This window comes from Convolutriloba macropyga, chromosome 12 (assembly GCF_964194025.1).
Source record: "Convolutriloba macropyga chromosome 12, txConMacr16.3, whole genome shotgun sequence".
NCBI lineage: Eukaryota > Metazoa > Xenacoelomorpha > Acoela > Convolutidae > Convolutriloba > Convolutriloba macropyga.
Window position 1 is genome coordinate 57491991 of NC_134479.1, and position 17680 is coordinate 57509670.

The following is a 17680-nucleotide window of genomic DNA, read 5'->3' on the forward strand; positions in this document are numbered from 1 at the left end:
ACTATTGGCGTAATCAGTAAGTCAGTGAAATGCAACGATTGGGCGACTAAAAATGTCAAAACCACAGTCATTGATGATGGTCACAGACCAATAATTGGGAAGATCTGTTCCAACAACTTGGACTCTCATTGACGCAGATTAAACAAGTCTTAAACATCAATCAAAATCAATGTTTAATCAAGAAGCAAATAGTTCTTGACTTTCCTGTATTGATCTCTAAAATTGTTAAATCGAAAACCATTAAATCTACATTTCACAAAATACTAGATAAATCAATTAATAAAAATAAATATCAAAAGCCTAATTGTGATAATTTAATTACAAGATACAACAAAATTTGAATACGAATGCATCACATTAAACAGCTTATTTCTCAATATAAGATTTGAAACAAGCATACAGTCAAATTAAATTAGACCCGGAAATCTCCCGCCATTGCAACTTTAACGTAGTTAGTGGTGAGGGTACAGGCACATATCGATTCATTGCTGAAATTTACGAGTTAACAGACATGCCGGAAGCTTTTCAAAAGTAATGGATTAAACATTAGTTGGACTAGATACTCATCTTTGTAGATGACATAATTGTTGTTAATGGTGGCTCAAAGGAGAACAACTTGAATTTTGTCTACAAATGTCATAAGAAATTAGTTGAAGAAAAACTGAGAAAAAACCTACCCGAATGTCACTTCGCTAAAACAGATAGAAAATGGTTAGGTTATAAATTTACTCAATCTGGAATTGCACCACTCGAAACTAAAATATTAACAATACTCAATTTAACAGCACTTAAATTTTAAAACAATTGCGATCTTTTTTAGGATATGTTTTTTACCTAGGCAAATTCATACCTAAATTGTAACAAAAAACTATGTCATCCTCTTCCACCACTTTTAAGAAAATAAATTTATTTGGACTAATGAATTTAAAATGTCATTTTCAACACATCAAAGGAAACTTAACAAACACCACATAAAACACACATTATAATCCACACTTGGAAACCCGTGTTAATTGGAACGCGTCTAGGGCTGTATTAGGAGCTGGATTGGGAGCTGCATTAGAACAGTTTTCACCAACGGGTTGACATACAGTCGCATTCTTGTCTCAATTCCATGTTTCAAATGAAGAACGCTATAGCATCAAAGAACTAGAATTACTAGGAGTGGTCTTTTGAATATTTTTTAAAAATCTAGATGGAAAATCTTTTACTATTAATAATGACCATCGAGCCTAACTATCAATCATGAAAGAAGATAGATCTAACAAGTCTTACAAAACTCGATTAACCCATTGGGAACGAATCAATTGCTTGTTATTAATAGTGTAAACGACCCTTTTTTCCACTCTGCAAATATTATAGCAGCCGCCCGTGCGCAATATGTATTATCTTTTATAATTGAGCGTGGTACTTGTTTAAAATACAAGGATTGAAGTTCAATTAATAAGTAGATAAAAGCAGAAAAAAATGGTTTCAAATAAATGAAGATCTAATTGACTGATTAACACTGAAGGTAGGTTTATTGTTCAATGAATGAGTTTTATCCCCTGTTTTGTCCGTACCCAATATCGGTTCTATCACCGTGGTAAATTAACCAAGTAAATACTGATATGTCACAATTGCTAGTATTGCTCGAAGCCCGAGCTTTGTCTAATTCAATCTGTCGACACTTATCAAGATTTTGTCAGTCATTAATCAAGCAATAAATTAAAATTTAAACTAAGTCTTTGACCTTGAAAGGCAAGGTTTTTAGTACACCTTTTTTTACATACGTGTGACACTCACACTGCCCTCGTCTCAATAAGAATAAATAAGAATAGAGTGTGCCACTCACTCACATAAATTCAACAATTTTTACAGCTCTTGATGCATGAACGTTTAAAGATACAAAAAGATTGTACTTTTCATATAAAAAGTTTAGGTATCAGTTTTCGTCATTCATGGCTTTCTCTGCCTCGTCCAGCCCGAAATTGTTGTACGCTTCTCGCGCCCCATCGTTCATCAGTATTTGGTATGCTCAATTAATGTTCTTGAAATACTCATCATCTCCACCAGCATCAGGGTGCGTCAACAAGCTCATTTTGTGGTAATGTTTTTTGATCTGATCTTTTGAAGCAGAACTTTTTACCAACAAAATCTCGTACAATGTCGCAGGCCGATTCAATACATTTTTATTCCGAATCTCGAATAAACACTTTTCTGTGGCCTTCGTTTTGGCTTTCTCGTTCTTCAAAGAATGCTTTTGTCTATCAATTATAGTGCCTTTCCTTCGGCACTCACTCGCCAAGTACTGGTTATAGTTTTCCAACTGCTGAAGTTCTGACCTCAATTGGTCATTCTCTTTCTCCCTTTTCTCCATGGCTTTGCTCTTTATATCAGTATTGACTTTTAGATCGGCCAACTCCTGCTTAAAAAAGTCGATTGACTGCTCTTGTTCGGCATTTCTAGCTGCCGCCGCCTTTAGGTTATCTCTTAGCGCCTCACACTCGGCGCTCAGTTTTCCCAATGCTTCTCTTATTGCCTCTTTGGCTTTGTCGCAAAGTTTGTCTAGTTTTTGTCGAAGCTCGGCAAGATCCTTTTGGAGTAAAGAGTTTGTACTCTTCAATTTCTCTAACTGCGCGCTCTGGTTTTGCAGTTCCACTTCAGTCTGCAGAGCTCGGGACCGAATATTGGAGGATGCCAGAAGTTCTAATGTAGACACCTTCCGAGTCCGTTAAATACAAGATTCCACTCGGCACACTCCCGGGGAAATCTCCGAAACAACTTTCCACAACTCTGGCATATAGTACACATATTCAGCAATTTGTGGGGTCTCACTGCCTGCTATGTTTAATAGAAACTGTTTTTGCTTCTAAAGTTTCTCAATATTTTCAGTCTTGATCTCAAGACTTTTCTCTTATTTTTATTGGTTTTGACCTCAAGACAACTCTTTTTCATTTTTTTGGTCTTGAACTCAAGACAACTCATTTTATTTTTTTTGGTCTTGAACTCAAGACAAGTCATTTTCATTTTTTTTCGTCCTGAACACAAGACAAGTCATTTACATTCATTTTTTTGGTCCTGAACTCAAGACGAGTCCTTTTCAATCTTTTTTTGGTCCTGAAATCAAGACAAGTATTTTTCATTTTTTTTGGTCTTGAACTGAAGACAACTCATTTTCGTTTTTTTACACAACAAGGACTCTTTCAAGGAGTCTTTCTCTTCAATCATTTTCTTTTGTTCTCGGCGCTCATTAATTAATTTGAGTAGTTGATTATAAATACGTGTCCCCGTTACAGGGTCGAGATTCCGCAACAGTTGTTGCCAGGAGGCTCCATTAATGACTAATCCTAAATAGATGAACAGTTTAGGAAAATTTTTCACAACTTGGAATATGAGGTAGACTGTTAAGACTGACACAGCGATGTCCTTAGCTTTTAAACAAACGTATAAGCTTTCTTTTTTTAAGCTAAGAAAAATTGTTGTTTCATTTGTTAGAAAAAGTTGTTTTTGGAACTGAGCGTTCCAATGAGTAAAATTTTCACGACTGTATTTTCCATCCGAATGTCGGAATGCTTCCCGACTGATAATTCCTTTACTATTATGGCGAATTGTTCGAGCAATTTGACTCTGTTTTACGTCTGATATGGAGAAAAGGCGGCGATGCAGGTTTTCATCACTTACATTAAAGTTATTGTTCATCGACCACTGATATATCTCACGATTGAATTTCTTCAGCGTTTTTCCATATTGTTGTCTTCTAATTTCACAACATTTGGGTAAAGCGGGTTGCATGCAGTGATTGTAGAATTATGATACAAAATTTTTGTAATAGGGTCCATATATCTAATAGAAGAAAAATTCTGACCCTCTACTAACACATGAACTTCTTCTGTGCAAAAAGGAAGTTTAGTTATTGTTGCTACCATCTTCGCACATTTATGAACATATAACACAGATCCTGCTCTTTCGACGTGAGTTCCGATCTCGAAGAGCGTTACCGATGGACTAACAATGTTTTTTGATATTTCAATCATAGTATGAATTTTTAGTCGTTGAATCTCGCATTGAAGCGTTCTAATTTTTGTATAAAAATTCTCTATCCTTGAGAAAATCGAAATTTAAGGTGTCAACAACGCTTGAAAGAAACATTTCCATTGTTATTTTAAGATTACCAGTTTTCAGTTCTGAACTTTCCTCGGAGCAAAAAACACCTGGAACTCCGGTTGTTTTCACCTGCTGTCCACACAAACTAATTGGTTTTTCCTCTAAGATTTATAATGCAAAATCATCATATTTGTTTTTGTGTAAAATTTTTCCGCTGATAAAAGTGGACTTCTTGTTACCAAAATTTTTTACAGCGTCCTCCTTATAAAAGTGTTTGATCGTTTGACATTTTTGCTCACCTTGATTTTCAAAAAAATTGTTTAATAAGTCGTCTTCAAAATATGTGGTTTTGATAAAAAGAGTTTTCGAGAAACCTAGGGGATCCTTAAAGCTTAAGAGGTTTCTTTGTATCAGCTTTCCCCAAATTGTACCGATGTAAAGTTTTGTATTGATCATCACATTTCCAATAAGGTTTTACTCCTGTAGGTGAAACCAACTCTATAGCCTCAGCATACTTCACTGCATAGCCTCAGCACCTTCACGATTATTTATTTTTCATGAAGCTCTGGCTATGCTCCTCGGCATAAATAGTTTCACTTGTTCGTTGTAAAATTTTTCCGTTACTAAACTGTTGACTTTAAAGTTTTTATCTCCAAAACCTGGTAAAGCAAAGTTCTTGTTGTGCCAATTGCTCCTATAGGTTCCCTCGTTTAATGAATATGTGGATTTTAGAGTCTTGAGTTTTTGGTAATAAAGACAACATCGTCATATATATATTGCTCTTTTTAAGTGCAGACACAGTATATGCCGCTTCATATATGCAAAATCCTAATTTTATCTCGGGCTGAACCTTAGCATATATCAAACTACCTTCTTCTTTTGTTTTCGTTACTCAAATTTTGTTATCACAGTTTGTGCCGTGATCCAGAGGATATATTTTTGTTGATAAGATATTGTCAAAATCATATCCGTATGATTTAATACAAAGTGAAGGAAAAACAAAAATGGCTAGCAATGCCATATATAGTAATATTCCATCACACGATGCTCCCGACAAACTCGTCTTTCTTTTCGATTACATTATTTCTTTCTGGATTTTCCTGAAACAAAAACATCATCAGTTTCCTGGCTGCTAAAGTACTCCTCATCTTGCTCAGTAAAGTAATTTTTTAATCTCTCGGGCACCGATTTTAATCGACTGCTAGACCTTGTAGCCATTTTTGGTGCCTTGGGATTACTTTTAATCTTTTCTTCAGTACTTTTTGTTATACTTCTAGATTCCTGTTGCTTTTTTCTGGATTTGGAATTTTTGTTTCTGCTGGCTTTTTTAGTGTACTCTGTAGCTTTTGATGAAATTGCACCTCCTCCCTCGGGAACATTTTGTGCCTTCTCTTGCCCTTTAGAGGTTTCTTGCTCTGATTCTTTAGCTTCAATCTCAGACGTTTCATTTGTAACAATTAGTGAATCGTTAGCAACCTCAGCTTCGGATTGATTTTCTGTGTTTAGATTGCTTTCACTGTCTGTTGATGATTCTATTTAATTAAATCGCCATCGTCTGAGCTGTTCAAATTGCTATTCTTCTGCTCCTTAACGGTTGTTTTTCGTTTCGCCTGAGGCTCAGGCGTGAATGGTTTTTCTCGTTTTTTATATTTCTTCATTCGGTCATAATGGACCTTGATAGCTTTCCTCGTTATTTTATCTTCTACTTTGAAATTCAAATCATTTATAATTTCAACAATCGTGTATGGTCCTCTATAGAAAGAAGTAAATTTTCTTGTTTCTACTTTTTTAACAGTTGGGTTGAAAACTAACACTTCTTAGCCAACTTTATAGCTCGGCCCATACTTACCGCGATCATAATACGACTTCTGGCGTTCTTTTTTGACATCCATATACTCTCGCATCAACTGGTGCGTTTCTTGTAGCTTCTGTTTCATCGTGAAAACATAGTCACTTGGTGTTGCATATATTGTGGTCTCTGGTGTGCTATAGATGCAGTCTATAGGTAGCGACAGCGGAAAACTCAGTACGATGAACGCTGGGCTGTATCTTGTTACACTTTGAATTGATGATCGATATGCCATCATCACTAAAGGTAGAAAATTAGTCCACTCGTGTTGATATTGTTCTATAAATTTGGAGAAGCATTCTTCTATTGTTCGATTTGTTCGTTCAATCATCGCGTTCCCTTTTGGGTGGTAGGATGTGGTTGATGTCCTCTGATTTCCTAGTTCACTGCAAAGACTACAAAACAATTTAGACATATAGTTTGACCCTTGGTCACTGTGTAGGTTGATTGGACAGCCGAATCGTAATCTCCAGTGTTCAACAAACGCTTTTGCAACAGTTTTTGCCTCTTGATTGGGTAACGCTATGGCTTCGTACCACTTACTGAATTGATCACCGATAAGCGTACTTGTTTCCCTGAGACTCGGGAAGTGGACTCATGATATCAAGAGATGACTTGTTTTCCATTTTGTGAGTGAATGCCGATGTTTCTGCTTAGTGCTTTTCCTTTTTAGGCAAACGTCACAGCTTTCTATCCAATTTCTTACGTCATTTCTCATGCACGGCCAATAAAACCTTTTGCAAGCTCTTTTGTACGTTTTCTCTATACCAAAGTGTCCTGCGCTGGGCGAATCATGCAACAGCTCAAGAACGTTGGACACTCTACCCCAGGGTACCAGCATTTGGTAAACAGTTTCAAAGTTAGGTTCTGTTTGGTGTTTTTGATACAAAATCCCTTCTATGAGAAAAAGATTTTTATACTGAACCCAGTATTTCCATAACTCCTCTGAAGCTCCGTTTCTCATTTGCCGTGTTTTGGGTCTTTTTTTGTTTATGACCCATGAATATACTTCTTTGATTATATTGTCACTTTGCTGCGAATCTCGCAGTTTTAATCTCTGTAGTTTGTGTAACTGCCAACCTTGACAACTATAGTCGGTATCGTCTTGCTCTACGTCTAGCGCAATAGCGTTAACGAAAGCTGTTTGGTCCTCATCTTCTGTGTTTATGCGCGAAAGACATTCAGCGTGTGGGATGTTCTTTCCTGCTCTATGCTTGATGTCAAAATTAAATTGCCCAAGCTTTTCTATCCATCTTGCGACCATACCGTCTGGTTCTTTAAAACTATAGATCCACACGAGAGCCCTGTGGTCTGTTATAATTAAAAAATGCTGACCAAGTAAATAGTTTATAAAATAATGGGTAAAATGAACTATTCCGAATAATTCCAGCTTAGTTGCTGAGTAGTTTCGTTGACATTTACTCAAAGTTTTGCTAGCATATGCAATAACTCTATCCTCAGTTCCTTGTTTTTGTGTAAGAATTGCTCCATTGCCTGTCAACAATGCATCGGTAGTTAATATATTTTGATCCCTATCGTTTGGATATCCTAAAACTGGGGCTTCCAAAAGCTTTTTCTTCAACTCTGCTACCGCACTTGTGCACTCTGTACTCCACTTAAATTTATTTGATTTAATTATTAACCTGTAAAGAGGTTCTGCTGTTTTTCCGAAACCCGGAATGAATTTTCGATAATAGCCCACAAGGCCAACAAAAGCCCTGACGTCTTTTAGGGATGATGGTTCTTTCATTTTTTCTACCGCTCTTACTTTCTCTGGGTTGACCTTGACACCACTCTCAGATACAATATGTCATAAAAAGCTGACGCTCTTTTGGAGGAAATTGTTATTTGATCCTTTAATCTTTAATCCATTCTCCGATAAACATTGGAAAACCAGCTCTAAGCGTTTAAGATGTTCTTCAAAATTTCTTCCGAAAACGATAACGTTGTCTAGATAAACTAAAGCTACTTCGTAATAGAGACCAGCAAACATTAATTCTATTACGCTTTGAAAAGCTCCTGGTGCAGAAGCTAGTCCCATAGGGAGCCTTTTCTACTTATAAAGGCCCAAAGGTGTTATAAAAGCTGTTACATTTTGACTCTCTTCTTCCAGCGTCATTTGAAAATATCCCGACAGAAGATGAATGTTTGAGATGTACATGTTTCCCTCCAGTGAATCAATAATCTCATTAATTCGTGGTAAAGGCCAGCATGTTTTCTCTATTTGTTTGTTTAGACCACGGTAGTCTGCAAATAAGCGGTAGGTTCCGTCTTTTTTGGTACCAGTAATGATGGTGCTGCCCAATCAGAGTGTGTTGGTTCCACTAAATCGTCTCGTTCCAAGTGTTCAACAATTTTCTTCATGGCTTTTCTTTCCTCAAAGCTCATGCTGCCGTATGTACGTCTAAATGGCACAGCATCCTCTTTTAAATTTATTTTATGATCATTTCGGCCGCAAAATCCCATATCATTTGAGTTTCGCGAAAATATCACTTCATATTTTGTGCAAAGTGACCTCACTTTTGTCATTTCCTCACAAGACAAGCTCATTGAACTTGAGTTCACGTATTTCCCAAAATCAAATTCATCCCTATGCTTTTTTTTTATTATTGTCAGGGTTATTTTGTTGTACTCTTGAAATTTTCCGCATATGCGATTCTCGCATTTTTGTAAACTTTCTTTGGTTCTAATGTAGGGTTCAGAACTCGAACCCATACAACATCATCAACCATGTCATTGAGCAATCTGGCTACTTATTAGTGTGATTTGTCTTCAAACTCTTTCATGGGTTCGACTATAATTTCTGTTTGCTGTGTTATGTTATCTTCTTCATCAATAATTTTGCATTTAATGAAACGCTCGCAGCGACAAGGTAATTCGTGATCCTCAGCGGCAATTGCAAACAAATTTTTTTACTTCGTATGGATGGGACAATTGTAATGTTTTCCCAATTGCCCCGCAAAAATGTTCGTTCTTTCTGAGATTTAAAATACAGTCAAAATTGTACAAGAATTCCATGCCTAATAAACAAGACGTTATCTCAATTCTTGTCACTAGAAATTTAACTGTTATTTCATATGTAAATTTCTGAAGCTGAACAAGATTATCTGCTGACCCCATTACAGGCATTTTCCCGCTGTTGGCAGCTATTATATTTTTATTCCACATTCTGATCTGGCTCGGTTCCCCAATTGCTTGTAGAGTGTGTCGCTTATACTATTAACACTACTTCCACTATCAATTCAGGCCATTGTCAATTTGTCTCTTATCATTTTTTTGCAAACAACGCTACCACTGGGTTGTTTCCGCTACGCAAGGTTTTTACGTAGCTGGCTGAAAATAAAGCCCTGGCATTTCCAGCTAGTTCTCGTTTAAATACGATTTGGGCTCCCACATTCGAAACAATTTTTGCATTCACTAGATGCATGGTTTCGCTGACCGCAACGGCGACATTTTTCTTTCTCGAAACTCACCGCTGCCTTCGACTGCTCGGCACCACTCTCGTGCAATCGATCTCGGCTTCTGTTCTCACCTCCCGGTGTTAGCGAACGCGCTCTACTTTCGTAATTGTTTCGTCTATGCTCAGCGTTGCTTCTGGTATAGCTATAAGTACTTCTATTTCTATCTCCGTTCTCTCTTGAACTTCGCTCACTACCGCGCAGAAACTCTTTTGGCCGCGCTCCTTGCGATGAAAACTTTTGATTCTCTTGCCTATTAGGTTGATTAGTCTGCAGTGTTTGCACTAAATCGTTAATCGAATTAAATAGTTGTGTGTTTTCATTCGACTGGATGGCGGAAAACCGCGGCTCCTTATCCTCCTCCTTAATTCTCGTGACTGCTTCAATGTGTAGTGCTCTTTCTAAAGCTTTGTTTAAAGTCATATCCGCGTCACCCAAGTTCTTTCTCAGGTCGAGTCTCACCTGACTATTTTCAATGCCTTCGAGGAATCCCCTCAAAGTGAGATGCTCTCTTATTTCATTAGACTCCTGAGGGTATGCTTTCAAGGCTAAAGTTTGCAAATCACCGAGAAAATCTGTTAACTTTTCACCGGGCTGCTGGACTCTCCTAGCTAGCCTCCCCGGGAACACTACTGGTTTCTCATTATAATGTTGTCTGAAAGCCTTTACGGTCTCGTCATAACTCTTTCTAGTGTCCTCCGAAAGTGTACGATAGAAATCAATAGCCGACTTTTGTAACCTTAACGCGAAATAATGCGGCCGTTCATCAATTTCGGTCTCGGCGCCGTTTAGTGTTTCTTTTCTTTGCCACTTTTGAAGTTGTGACAAGAGCTCAAAGTGTGTAACATAACTTTCAAAATCATTTGATCCAGTAAACGGTTCCGGTAACAGCGTTTTTGAGGAGTGCCGCGCCATCATTATTTTATTTAAAAGCTGTTTTTATTCAAAATATTTCACTAATTCTGTTCGAAACTCGAACTATTTTTCCGACACTCTAGTTAACAGCTATTAAATATGATTGAAACTCTAATTCCCTTTTAAATAAATGCAAAAAAACTCGAGGTTTAATGCTTGAATTTCAGTCAAATTAAGTCATATTAAAATACTGATGTTACTGAACGCTATTTTATTATAAAAAAAACTTGTACGCCCTGATTTATGCTATTCGAGTTTTTAGGGAGTACTCACTTGAAAGTTCCAAGATGGCAGTTGTTCTTGTTGAATCTCGACAGCAGTCCACAATTCCTCTTCGGGTCGTGGTGTTAAGACGTCGAATTCAAGTTTAAAAATTGGTTTTCAAACAAAAAAATAGATTTCTTTTGGAAATTAGTACAACGCTCAATATTATTGGGTGGTGGTTTTCTATTTACTTTTAATCTCTGTCGCCACTATAGCAGCCGCCCGTGCGCAATATGTATTATCTTTTGTAATTGAGCGTGGTACTTGTTTAAAATACAAGGAATGAAGTTTAATTAATAAGTAGATAAAAGCAGAATAGAATGGTTTCAAATAAATGAAGATCTAACTGAGTGATTAACTCTGAAGATAGGTTTATTGTTCAATGAATGAGTTTTATCCTCAGTTTTGTCCGTACCCAATATCGGTTCTATCACGTGGTGAATTAACCAATAAATACTGATATGTCACAATTGTTAGTATTGCTCGAAGCCCGAGCTTTGTCTATTTCAATCTGTGGACACCTATCAAGATTGTGTCAGTCATTAATCAAGTAATAAATTGAAATTTAAACCAAATCTGTGACCTTGAAACCCAAGGTTTTTAGTACATCTTTTTCTTACATACGTGTGACACTCACAATAGTTCCAACATGAGTGCATCTAATACCAGCCCACAAACTTCATCAGCATCTACAACTGGCCGGGTCACTTTTCAATCGACTCCCAATTCTGGGGTCAACTCAACTCGCTCCTCAAATGAGGGTCCTGCATCTCCAAACTTTGAATTTTTGAAAGAGGAAGTTTTCCAAAAGGAATCCCACCCAACTCTTTACAAAAAGATTTCTTGCTGTGTTGACAAGCAAAGATGCTGTGCTCAAAGAGGTCAGGGATTGCAATCTCCAAGGAGACGAAAAAAAATGCATTGACGTAAATACCTACCTCCATTCATACTGAAGAGATCTACACGTTCTTTCGCGATGTGTTTGCGTTGACGAAAAAAGTGGTCGATCCGAATTCGATCCAAGACGCGGTACTTGAATCACTTCACCTCACGCATTCAGGAAGTTGGGGCGTCATCGCTTTTGGATAATATGCATTTTGGCCTTATATGCATCGAGAAATTTTTAATAAAGCCGCAAAATGAAAACCATACACTGAGCATGTTAAGAATCGTAAACCCATGATACCGGCGTTGAAATGGCAGCCTCTAGTGAGTTGCTCCGAACCTAAGGAATAAATCGCACACCGCTAGATTATTACGGATTTGAGAACTCAGTATGCTCTGTCAGCGACCAAGAATCGCCTCCAGCTCCCAAACGACCGCGACTTGTAAACCCAATAATCAAGACTGTTATACAGGGAGAAGCATCACAACCACAACTAGTAGAGACTTCGTTTCAGCTTCCTGTTGTAAGCCCACCGGATCCACGAATCCAACCAATTGGGACTACGCCTCCTGACGAAAATTACTATGATGATTTTCAGCGAGAAGTCTGCATGAGCGTATTCGATGCTGAAAATCAACTTTGAAAAATAATTTTAAATTCTCAATTTATTTTTGAAATTCTAAATTATTTGTTGATGCATTAATTCTTCGTTTCTCAATAAAATTTTTTTGTCAGGTTGGCCTGATTAATGGCAATTTTTTTTTTATATTTCAATTGTTCGTTAATCCAAACAAGTTGCATTCGTGTGACAATTGCTCTCTAAATTTCGCAGTTGAGTTATTTTGGTCTGTAAATACTGACCATCTACATCTTTATTAGTTTAATATGGAACGCCATAGCAATTCCGTGACTCAAGTTGTTGAAAATTTTAGCGTTATTGTGAACAATTAAATTAATATTTATACAAACCAGTATATATGTTACTCATATTTAAAATTTGTTAACTTGTAGTTTTGAAATTTTCGTCAAAGTCACGGATATGTGATACAGTTATATGATAATCCTGAAAATACACTAAAATATTTGTTTTCCTTATAACATCTATATTTAAGCATAACTTCCAAGTCATTGACTTAGGTAAATTTTACCTCCGACTTAGAAGTCAAGTATTCAGATGCGTTCATACTTCCTACTTTTGTTTTTATATCGATGTTAGTCATTCATCAGTTATTTCTTTTGTTTTGAAACGAGATTAGTTTGCGGTAGAATCGAGTCGGCATTCTACGTCATCAGAAAAGAGTTACATTTGTAACACTATTGCTTAGTAGAAGTGAAGGGTGTAATCGAAAGCTACTCAAAATACTGTGGATTTGCATCACGAGTCCAACTCTACTAAGTGAACAAGCATTCATCACTCAATTGCATACCTCTACAGTCAGAGGTATCACAAACTGATTCGGAGGCATCGCTTCTAAGTCCTCGAGATCTGAACTAACTGGTTTCAACAGTCTAGCGTTCAATAATTGTTCCACAAAGCGCATGGCAAGTCAATGGAAATCCTCGCCAATTGATCGGTTCACCAACACCACCTACAATGCTTTCTTTTGTTTTCTAACTAATCTTTTTCTCATAATCCTCTGAAGTGAGGTGGTGCGGGTGGGATGAATCTTCGTCTAAATCTTTGCTGAGCTCGATGTTTGTCAATTCCGTTTTTGTTCCATAGCAAAAAATACTCAGATTTTGATCAAACTACAGATTTTGAGTCAAAGTACAGCTGATCAAAGTACATATTTTGATCAGCTCCGTTAAAGTGTGTCACGTTGTTGCTGATTACTGTATTTGTTTTGCCCCATCGTGCAATAATTTGCATCAGTTTAATGAGACAACTATAAGTATCCACCCCAAAAACAACTTCTCTATGCACCGCTTTTGCGGTTGGAGAAGTCAGCAGACAACATCATCACTTTTTCTACCTTTGCCCAAATCCCAACGTAAAAACGCCAAAGCAGTCACACAAACATTTGTGAAGGCTGTTTAAGAATCTAATCACTTGCCAAAAAAATCTGACATTACTGCTGTTATTTTTTGTTATCACTTTTATCCCATATGCCGTATCCGTTTTATCCCGTCAACTGAGAGTTCCATCGGTTTGGTTGAGAGCGCAGATAGGTCTCCAGACATCCAGACAAGTAGGCAAGCACATGAAGTTCAGTTTTGTCCCCTACCGAATTGAACAATCTGCTTTCCATTGATCCTTCAGCTAAAACTGGAAGTTTTTTTCTCTTCAGAGATTCTGCTGTTTTACCAAGCTCTACTTATTTGTCCGAAAATTGTGTATTCTTAGTTTAGATGCCTTCCAGATTTCGTCGTAGCAAAAATGCGATCTGGTCATATTTTGAAGACATCATTTGAAGTATGGTTGCTTCAATTTCCTTATTGGTACCTCTGCACAACTCATAACTATCATCAGTAACAGTTCAATGTAGTGCAGGCAATTCCGGTTTATCTGATGCCTTGAAATTGCTTTTTTTGTAATAATATCAAAGTGCATATTTGATACTTCGTTTTTAAAAAAAATGCGAAAGAAAGAAATTCCGAGCGTTTTTTGAGAAAGACGTTTTTGCAAATTTGAGCCGAAAACGGAAATACTGTTTTTCCCTCGTTTGCCGCCTATGTATAAAAATCTGACATCAATGACTTACACTGTGAGTGTGAAAAGCGGCCTGCTAAAACTCACACAAAAATAATAGTGCAACTGTTTCTCAGTCCTAGTTGTCGGGGAAACCGTGCCAATCCCCAAACAACCTCTGGAACCAGTTTTTATTCCATGAGACTGAGAGCAAAAGACACTTACAGGGTGTGCGTGAAGCAACACACCAACAAAATGGCAATTAAATCTCAAAAATCACAAAAATGCGCTCAAACGCATTCAATGACACCACCGTCTATACTCTGTTGCAAATAGTCGAAACGCCGCTTGGCGAAAATCCACGAAATTACAGCAGTAGAAGAACAAACACAGCCACGAGTTGCATGAATTTTACTGATTGAGCAAAACTAGAACTTGTGACTGCACTACTGAACTCTTACATGAGTAGAGTTTGTGGCAATGTTGATAACCGCTGTGTCAATTGTCAAATGACGCCAAGTGACGAAAATCACATTTTAAACATCACGGACCTGAGAGTTTTTCAACTGCGGGTAAGGACATTAGAGGTTGCTAACTGACTTGAAATAACTCAATCAGTCAAACACAACTGAATTGCCTAAAAACGCGCAATTTCCTTTCCCCTTTCACCGATGTTGTCGATGCGCCTCCTCTTCCACCTAACTCGCGAACCCCTTGTCACCCAACATGGCTTAGAGGCAGAAAATTTGCCACAGCACAAGTATATTTTGGATAGGCAGTAGGAATAGGGGAATAGGACTTGGAGTTTACTCAATGATTGACACCCTGAAGAGTTTCAGATAAAATTTAAGTTTGTATTGATTGATTTAAGCTATCCGTTGGGGTTACACTAGTTGCCTCTCTGAAGTCTTCGGCTTTTTGTAATTTTTTTGGGATGCTATTTTCACTCCTCGTGTATTGTCGCGTTATTTGCGTAGCTGGTGGAGAAACAAACAATATGGGATCAATATCATGTTTTCCTTGAATTAAAGAGAGAAGGTAAAAGATGTAGTAAAGTCTCAGGCAAAGAAACACTGGCAGGAGCTCGCTATTTTTCAGTCCCTTTTTATATGTCATACTATTACCATAAAACCACGTGGCAGTTGTTTTTTGGACGCAATCCAATTTCTCACGCTTAGATACGCAATGGGCGATCCGTAGCTTAGAACTGGCATTTTATGTATGTTTTAGGGCGTTCGGTTTGACTTGAGTTATGCTATTTCCGGACAGGCTCTATTTGATTAGGAGTGCGCCTTGCTGTAAATTTCTCTGAAAGTCTCCATTAGTCCAAGATCGTTGTGAGAACTTGACTTCTGGACCTTTGTGGCACCGAATGTACCTATGAGGTTCCCATTCACAATACTAATATGTCTTACACTTGTTTTAATCTTACAAATGAAATTAGGGAACCAGTTAAAAACGGCAATAAGCGCGTTCATCCTGTCAAAACTATTACCGAATTGCAGCTTTGTGCGACAACTCCAAAAGAAGCGTTTAGTATCACGACAGCCTCTTAGACATAAATGCGCTGCGTAGAATGTCACCAGGTGCAAATATTGAGACTAACTCGGAGGATGCTACAGCCTTTTTAGAAGCTACTGAATTCGATGAAGATGATCTATTACTATCTCTTGATATTAAAAGCTCGCCCATCAGTATACAGGGTGAGGAGGCATTTGAAATTACGCTTAAAGAACTGCACTTCAGTGACGAGGTTCTTGAGATTCCAAGGTCAGCTATGAATAGCATTCTGAAACTAGCTGTAACGAAAGCTCACTTTAAATGTAAGAAAATTTGGTACTTTCAATTGGAATGTTTAGCAATGGGTGCTTCGCTGGCGGTCATTTTTGCAAATTTGTTGATAAAATTTTTTAAAGTTCCTTGCAGAAAGCAAATGAAGGCAGGGAGAAGAAAACCCCTGATATGAAAGGAATGTGCATTGATTGTAACCGTCAGTTTACTTTCCGAGGGAAAAAAGTCAAGTGCGAATCTTGCAAAATTTAGGTCCATGCAAAATGCCAAGTTATCTTTGACACGGTGTGTCAGAACCTGCAGGAAATTGTATGGAGCTGTTCCTTTTGTGCAGAAAAAAGTACGACAGAGGAGACACAGGACTTGGAGTCATTCAAAAATCATGTGGTTGACAAAGTGTGCACTGTCAAGGGGAACCTTCTAGATTACCTTGATTGTGCAAATTTTCTACGCAAAAACTTAAAATTCACGCATGAGACACGAAATGTTAGTGGGGACCTTGAATTACTAGATCCAAACATAAACGAAAACGAAGATAGAAAAATTAATTGCCATTGGTATCGAAAATTGACCGTTACCGGCATAACTCTAAATTTCCGTAGCTGTGCAACGTTACAATATAAGAAAAACGTGATTCAAGGGACTATGCTTAGGATTTTTAATGCAAATATTGACTGCCATCCTTTGATGTAGCTCTTTAGAGAAATTACGAGATCTGGACTCAAAATAAGTATCCAACTGAGTGGTCATTCAGTATTATTAATGAGACATTGAATAGAAAAATTCACAATGAAAAACATCCCCCCCTCAAAAAAAACAACATCTCAAAACAATTAAAATTCTTTACCGAAATAAGCTTAAACAATTTTTTTGTTCGATACAGAGGAGACATTATTCCAAATTGTTTAAGTAGATTTAAAAAATTGTGTGATATTCAAATCATTTCTCAACAAGAAAACTGAGAACATGCTTGCCCACCCTGAAATCAGTTTTTGATAAGAATCTGAAATCCCATGCGGTATTTAAAGTTACATGTAATGGATGCAGTTCCATCTGTGTTTGCCAAACCAGCCCATGTGTTACCAGAAGAATTTCGGAGCATCGAAAGAAGGATTCCCCTGTGGGACAACACCTCGTTAAATGTTGTGGTATAGCTCATAATATTCATTGGGAGATCCTAGAGGCATGTCGTGGGCTTGAAAAACATGACGATATAAGCGACCTATATCAAAAAGCTGAAAGCGCAATTAAATACGCGCGACGAGTACGGGAATTGACTTTGAAGTGTAAAATCAAATACAGAAAGTTTTATTTTTGAATTTCAAAAATTATTCTGATATTTGTTAATTCGAAATTTTGTCAACCCCAGCGAGTAAAAATTAACAGATAGGGATGAAAGTTAAAACTCCTTTTCATGAATAGAAAATCATACATCAGGTTTTTCAAAAACTCCGGAATAAAGATAGAAGTAATTTCATTTTAATAAATGTAAATAAATAAATTTTAAGTGATTTTAACTGTAAATAGTTTAAAAAATTCGTTGTTCTAACTCATTTCTTAGAATTAGATTCAAAGACAAGTTTATCTACTTTGTAAATGATTTTTTTAAACCTGACGATGAACGCAATGTTCGAAAACGTTCGTATTTTAAAAATCAATTTAAGTTTTAATTGACAATTTCTTCTCTGCGCTGCGTAGGTTTGCGAAAAATGTCTTCATCCGATTGTATGTTATTGCGTCCGAGTATGTCGTTTTTTCTGTTTGAGATTTGTTGCTAGTTGCCTTATATTGCGTGTTGCAGA

At 37.2% G+C, this 17680-nt stretch overlaps 2 protein-coding genes across 3 annotated transcripts in view; both read left to right on the forward strand.

Moving 5' to 3' along the window:
* The window catches only part of LOC142350946 (uncharacterized), a 94086-nt gene that overhangs the window by 74365 nt on the left and 2041 nt on the right, over positions 1-17680 (forward strand). The window lies entirely within an intron of this gene.
* LOC142350947 (calcium-binding protein 39-like) overlaps positions 1-17680 on the forward strand; it is a 613053-nt gene that overhangs the window by 74359 nt on the left and 521014 nt on the right. The window lies entirely within an intron of this gene.